The sequence below is a fragment of the Callospermophilus lateralis genome, chromosome 2 (assembly GCF_048772815.1).
Source record: "Callospermophilus lateralis isolate mCalLat2 chromosome 2, mCalLat2.hap1, whole genome shotgun sequence".
Lineage (NCBI taxonomy): Eukaryota > Metazoa > Chordata > Mammalia > Rodentia > Sciuridae > Callospermophilus > Callospermophilus lateralis.
The window spans coordinates 109080611-109087407 of NC_135306.1; the positions used below are offsets into that span (position 1 = coordinate 109080611).

General features: G+C 39.9%; 1 non-coding gene across 1 annotated transcript; it reads left to right on the forward strand.

Moving 5' to 3' along the window:
• The first annotated feature begins 1705 nt into the window (after nucleotides 1–1705).
• On the forward strand, nucleotides 1706–1807 carry LOC143393309 (small nucleolar RNA U13). The gene has a single exon (XR_013090601.1). It is a non-coding gene; the product is annotated as a small nucleolar RNA U13 (small nucleolar RNA).
• Nucleotides 1808–6797: the final 4990 nt, after the last annotated feature.

Consider the following 6797-nt stretch of genomic DNA (forward strand, 5'->3'; position numbering starts at 1 on the left):
CCAGAGGTACTTAACCACTGAGCCACATTCCCACTCCCCTTTTTATTTTATATTTTGAGGCAGGGTCTGGCTAAGTTGCTTAGAGCCTCACTAAATTGCTGAGGGTAGCTTCAAATTTGCATCCTCCTGTCTCAGCCTTCTGAGTTGCTGGGATTATAGGGGTACAATATTGCACCCGGCCTTCCCTGGATTTTCGTCAGCGTAAACAGTTATTGCAGGGATCTTGCTGTAAGGTAAAGAGAATAATTTGCACTATACTTTTCAGCAAGTATAAAATTATGACAAAATAAAAAAGGAAACAATGCATACATTGACCAACTCTCAATGTTCTTTTGGTGTGTATGTTGCCTTCTCATGGGTCACGCTGGGGTCTATGGTAATGCTAGGTTCCAGGAAGACCAGCTGTCCCCCAGAAGGCACTACCTCTAGGAAGGTCTTTACAGGTTCTGCAGCAAGGAAGACTAACCACAGATAGAAAGGGTCACTTTATTTTTTTAATTTTTATTTTATTTTATTTTATTTTTTGGTGAAGTAGGATCAGCAATACTCTGGGTTAAAGATCTTGAGCTTCACTGGTATTTATTCCAATGTTCCCATTCTAAGATTTTGGATCTCTTACCCAATTGCTGTGTTGTTGTTGTTGTTGTTATTATTATTATTATTATTATTATTATTATATTAACACAAAAGACCCTATTAGGTTGTAAGTTTTATTTGCACAAAAATTCAGTTCCTTTAAGGTTTGTTTATCAGAAATCTTGACCCTGAAGTATAAAAGTAAGAATTTCTTTTAGGGCAATAATTTAATTTTTTGGTCCTTTTCCTAGTTGGGGGGTAGGAATTTAAATCTCTGAGCTCATCATTTTCTTTTTCCAAACTTTCCCCATACATAGAAGCAACTGAAATTCCTCATTATATTCCTATTTCTACCAAAATATTTCTCTGGCAGCCAATGTTTGGTTACCCAAAGTCTCTCCTTCCATAAACATTTATCACAGGGTACTACAGGTGAGAATTTAAGTAATCGTTTATCACAGAGATAAGCACTTATGCAGTTAAATTTAATCAGATTCAGAGAATAAGATCTGGAATCTCATCCTTAAGAGTTTGCCCTGAAACCACAGCCAGTACCAATAAATGTCTCCATCAGGGAAGCAGAACCACTCTGAACCATGAGATAAGGAATTTATTATAGGATAATACCTTACATAATTGTGGTAGGCACTGGGGAAGTGAAGGGCAGGAGAGCAGTCTGAGCATCAGAAAAGGAACCACCAATGTGGGAAGTCAAACACTTCTAGCCACTGACAGGGCACTACGATAGGAAAGCTCTGGAGGGTCTGTGTGGCCGCCACCTCCATGGGTCCATTACCAAGTATCTGGTGGTAGGTCTGGGGCCACTTGTGGACAACTGGGTCAACAATTTGAAAGTTTCTGGACACTAATCAGGGAGCACAGCTAGGAGATGCTCATCAATGCTTCTGTCATCTCATCTAACCACAATGACCTTCAGGGAATAATACTTGCTGCTTCATTTCTGCCTTCCAGATTGTATGCAAATTCCTCTTTTGGCGAAGTCTAACCTGAAATCATTCAGGGGAGGGGGTTCTGGGAAACATGGTTCCACTTAACCAAATTCACTTTTACAAAGCACAGTAATGGATCCTGGACTGTGAGAAAAACAACCTATGAAAAACACTGAGGGATCTTCTTGTGGCTCATAAATGTGCTGGTTGGGTTTCCACGCTATTGTGGGAGAGGTTTCTGTCAAACCCTGTAATGATGTCAGTTCATTGCCCGCAGGTATAGAAGGAAATTGGGATGATTTTTAAATGGACTATCTGTTAGATGATTAAAAGGGATTAACATTAATTTTTATGTTTGATAATAGCATTGTGGAGAATGTCCACAGTGTAAGAGAATGTCGTTATTAGAAGTTAATAAGCTTAGGCCTGGTACAGTGGTGCACACCTATAATCCCAGCTATTTGGGAGGCAGACGCCAGAGGATTACAAATTCAAGGCCAGCCTCAGCAACTTATGGAGGCCCTAAGCAAAAAGTAAGACCCTGTCTCAAAAAATTAAAAAAAAGCTGGGTTTGATTCCCCGGTACCCCTCCAAAAATAAATTATGTTTAAAAATTTAGGGATGAACTTTTGAATGGGATAGCATTTGTTTATTGGCATTACCTAATAGTTCACCATGGCAAAATGTTAACAATTGTTGAATTTAGGTGGTAGATTTGCAAATTTCCACTTTTCTCTGAATTAAAAAAAAATAATAATAAACTAATAGGGAAAATAAAGGCTGCTCCTCTGGGCCCGCTCCCCCATTGTCCCTAGAAGGATGGCCATGTTAATATTTTCATTCTCCTAGCCCCCAGTTGTAGCTCTGAGGCATTTATAACACCACACTGTATTTCCTTGTTCTGGGCCTCTTTTCCCCTCTAAAATTTGCATCCTTAAAAGACAAAGATGCTCTCTTCAGGTCTAACTCCTCAGCACTTATTCCTGTACCTACACAGTGCAGGTGACCCAGGTCAACTCCTTCGGTCAAGAACGGAAGAAAGTCACATTTAGGGAATTTTCTTCAGGGCTACCACCCATCCAGAGTGAAGTTTTGGGGTTTTCAATATTTGGTTTTGAATTTCAAAAGTAATATATGCAAAGTAAAATAATTTGGAATCAAAGTAAAAGATGAAATTACTATTTCATTCTAGTCATATATGTATTCTAATTAAAGTCAAAAGAGTTTACCCTGGGCTGGGTGCGGTAGTCTGTGGCTCTAATCCCAGCAGTTTGGGAGGCTGAGGCAGAAGGATCCTGAGTTCAAGATCAGCCTCAGCAATATAGTAAGGCCTTAAGCAACTCAGCCAGACCCTGTCTCTAAATAAAATATTAAAAACAAAACAAAACAAAAAAACAGACTGGGGATGTGGTTCAGTGGTTAAGCACCCCTGGGTTCAATCTCCAGTACAAAAAAAAAAAAAGAAAAGAAAAGAGTTTTGCCTGTCTTTCTAGAGCTATTTCTATGCAGTTAGAAACACATAGGTGCATATGCACGCACACATACACACAGTGACTTCCTTTTTCTGAGAGTGCTGAGGATTGAGCCCAGGCCTTCAGGCATGCTAAGCGTATGCTTTACTACTGAGCTAGACCCCAAGCTCCACCCTTTTACCTACCCCATCAGTGCATACATAGATCTGCATTCTTCTCTGCACAGGCTACCTAGTAATCCATTATATGGATGTTCATTAGGTTATTTAATCACTAATTTTGGATGAGCATGAAGGTGGAGGAGCAGTTTCCACAAAACCAGTAGCCCAGACAAAAAGGGATTTGGCAACTCCAGTGATCAGAGGAGTATGAATAGCTCAGCCTTGAACTGTGAGTTTGAAGTCAGGGTAACCGGGTAAGGAAGGGACTTCGCCCAATATCTCAGCTTACTGAAAGACTTCCATGGTTCAAGAAGAAAATATGGAGTGAGGAGGAGAAAGATCCAAGAGTGAAATTGAGTCACACCAACCAACCAACACGAGACCCTGTGAGCCCCTGAACTGTGGGCACTGGGATTCTGTCCCATGGCGTCAACATGGTCCCCTCATCAGAAGCAGTGCACTTTCTACGCACAGCCATGGCCTCCAGGGAACAAGTGAAAGTGATAAGAGCAAGGGCTGGGTTCATCTTGAAGGAGAAAGTCCCACTGGTTTCCCAGTGACAACAGAAAGTTACCCAAGCAAATGTCGATGAAATATCACTAATGTTTCTAGGGCAGGCTGGTGTCGTCACTGGTGCAGCCACCCCTTTCGCTTTCCCCATCATTTCTCAAGCACAAAAGCAGGTCCCTTTGGCCCTGGAGCCCTCCCTCCTTTCTGAGAGTCCTCATCCATGCCAATTATCCAATCTCATCTCCTCTTAGTTCCTAATACCCATCCGTGTCCTGCTCAGACTGTCACTGGGTTGACAAAAAGATGATGGACTCATGGAGGCTATAAAAATTGGCTCTAATGTCTTGATTGGCATGAGCTCATCAATGTTGATTTACCTTCACTGCCGTGTGAGATGTGTGTTTGTGACCCTGACTACTGATGACAGCAAGTTTCCTTGCAAACAAAGTAAATAGTAATGAGTTTATATGAACATTTTATAGAAATCTAATGAGTGCTAATCCAACAAATAAGTTTTGGAGGCAAAGTGAGAACTTAAGTTGGCAATTTCAAGGTGGGATTCTTGAAATAATGTAACATTGGGACTTCCTGTACTGCCAGGAAATCCCAATGTTCCATTATTTGAATGCTACTCAACATTTATTGGCTTTTTTTAGTATTTGAACATTTGCTATGGGTTACAGTCATTTGCAAATACTTCAACAGAACAAATGCAGAGAGGAGATGAGAGCACTTGAACACTGAAGTGAAATTAGAAAGTGATCTAAAGTCTGAATTTTCAGAAGTGTTATCCATTTCAACAGTAAAACCAGAGTCAGGACACGCTTTATAAAAGGAAATGAGCCTCCGTAAAGCAACATGTATTCTAATGCCCAACTTGATGCTTTTGTATGTATTTTTAGTAATTCAACTGATGTCAATGAAAATGAAAAAAAATTATTTTACATTGGGAGTATCTGTTGTGAAACAAAGATTAAGACTACTAGACAGGGCTATCGCTGCTTTGTGTGTTTACATTTTTCATTTGAAGAATACTGTTTTAAGGGCTGGGGATGTAGCTCAGGGAGTAGCAGAGCATGTGCACATCATGCCGACCTGGGTGGGGTTGAACTAGTTTCAATGCCCAGCACACACCCTCCCAAAAAAGCCAACATTTTTGCCATGTCCCCCCTTTTTTTTTCACTTTAAAATTTTTTCTTTTAAATTTAAAGATTGTTTGGGGCTGGGGATGTGGCTCAAGCCGTAGCGCGCTTGCCTGGCATGCATGCGGCCGGGTTGGATCCTCAGCACCACATACAAACAAAGATGTTGTGTCTGCCAAAAAAAAAAAAAACTTAAAAAAAATAATAATAATAAAAAAATAAATAATATTAAAATTCTCTCTCTCTCTCTTTAAAAAATATAAAAAATTAAAAGATTGTTTGTATTGTATAAATGATATTTTGAAGTATATATACATTATGAAACAACTAAATCTACACGCTTTCAATATATACCATTTCTATTTCAATTACAACTCCAGAAAGCTGAAAACAAATATTTTAAAAATTATTTGTTTAATTTCTATTATGACAATTGTTTTTTTAAAGATGAGAGAGAGAGAGAGAGAGAGAGAGAGAGAGAGAGTTTTTTAATATTTATTTTTCAGTTTTCGGTGGACACAACATCTTTATTTAATTTTTATGGGTGCTGAGGATCAAATCCAGCATGCCAGGCGAGCACGTTACCACTTGAGCCACATCTCCAGCCCCAATTATGACAATTATTATGGAACAATTTCTATGGTTCAAGTAATAATTTTAATAGCCAATACTTATGGAGGGATTCCTTTAGTATACCTTTCATACAAACCCCAAGATGTAGACATTTTTCATTGTGTCCATTCTCCAGATGAAAAGAAAGAACTGTAGTAACTAATAGAGCCCGTAAGTGGTGGGCCTGGAATTTGGTCCCAGGCAGTCTGGCTTTGGTATTTGAACTACGAGGCCTGTCTCCAAAACAGGCTTTCTTTCTGATAACTGTAATGCTAGGGATTGAGTTATGAAAGCAAGGTGTGAGATCAGCCACTGGGGAATGGCACAAATGTGTATACAAAATGTTGTGGGTGTTTCTCATTAGAGTGCTTATTCCACTGGAAGTGTTGACTAGCACCCAGATGTCTCAACAGAAGTCCTGCTTACTGTAAAAACAAAAACAGAAACAAAACAAAAAAACTAGTAGTTTGGATACTCTGCCATAGATCTCTTTATGCATATTTGTAAATAAATTACGTACAGGTAAATAATGTCGAGTAGGATCCTATTATTTTCCACCTTAAATTTGCTTTTACAATCAGTCCAGTGTCTCAGGTTAAGCCCATCCCTCCCTTGCCTCTAAATAAGACATGGGGGTATTTGAGTAAACTTTATTTCACTGGAGATTTAACACAGAGGGGCTTTTACCACTGTGTCATATCCCCAGCTCTTTCTTTCTTTCTTTTTTTCTTTTTAAAAATATTTTTCAGTTGTAGATGGACACAATACCTTTATGTTTTTTATTTATTTTTAATCAGACCCAGTGCCTCACACATGCTAGGCAAGCACTCTACCACTGGAGCCACAACTGCAGCCCTCAGCTCTTTTTATTTTTTTATTTTGAGACAGAGTCCACTAATTTGCTTAGGGCCTCCCTAAATTGCTGAGGCTGGCCTTGAACTTGGGGTCCTCCTGCCTCAGCCCCTGAAGTAACTGGGATTATAAGCATGCACCACTGTGCCCAGCTTTTTGCTGTGCCTTTCAAGCTTACCTAATTTGGGTCCTCTCACTTTTCCACCCCCAGTTGGCTTCACTCTCCCACCACTTTCCAGCAACATCAGCCTTCTTTCAGTTCCTCAGATTCACCACACCCTGCCTTGACCCCAGGTCTTTGTCCCTGTTCTTCACTGTGCCCAGAGCACCCTTCTCCCATGGCTTTTCTGGTTAACCCTTACCCACCTTTAAATTAAACGTGAGCTCCTCTTACAGGCTTTTCTTAGACCACCCTCCTCCCTGCTGCTGCCATCAAATATAAATTAGGTTCCTAGCCTGCTCTGCCATCTTTTCTATTCCTTCATGGTCCTTATCACTGTTTGTAGTTATATAATTACTCAT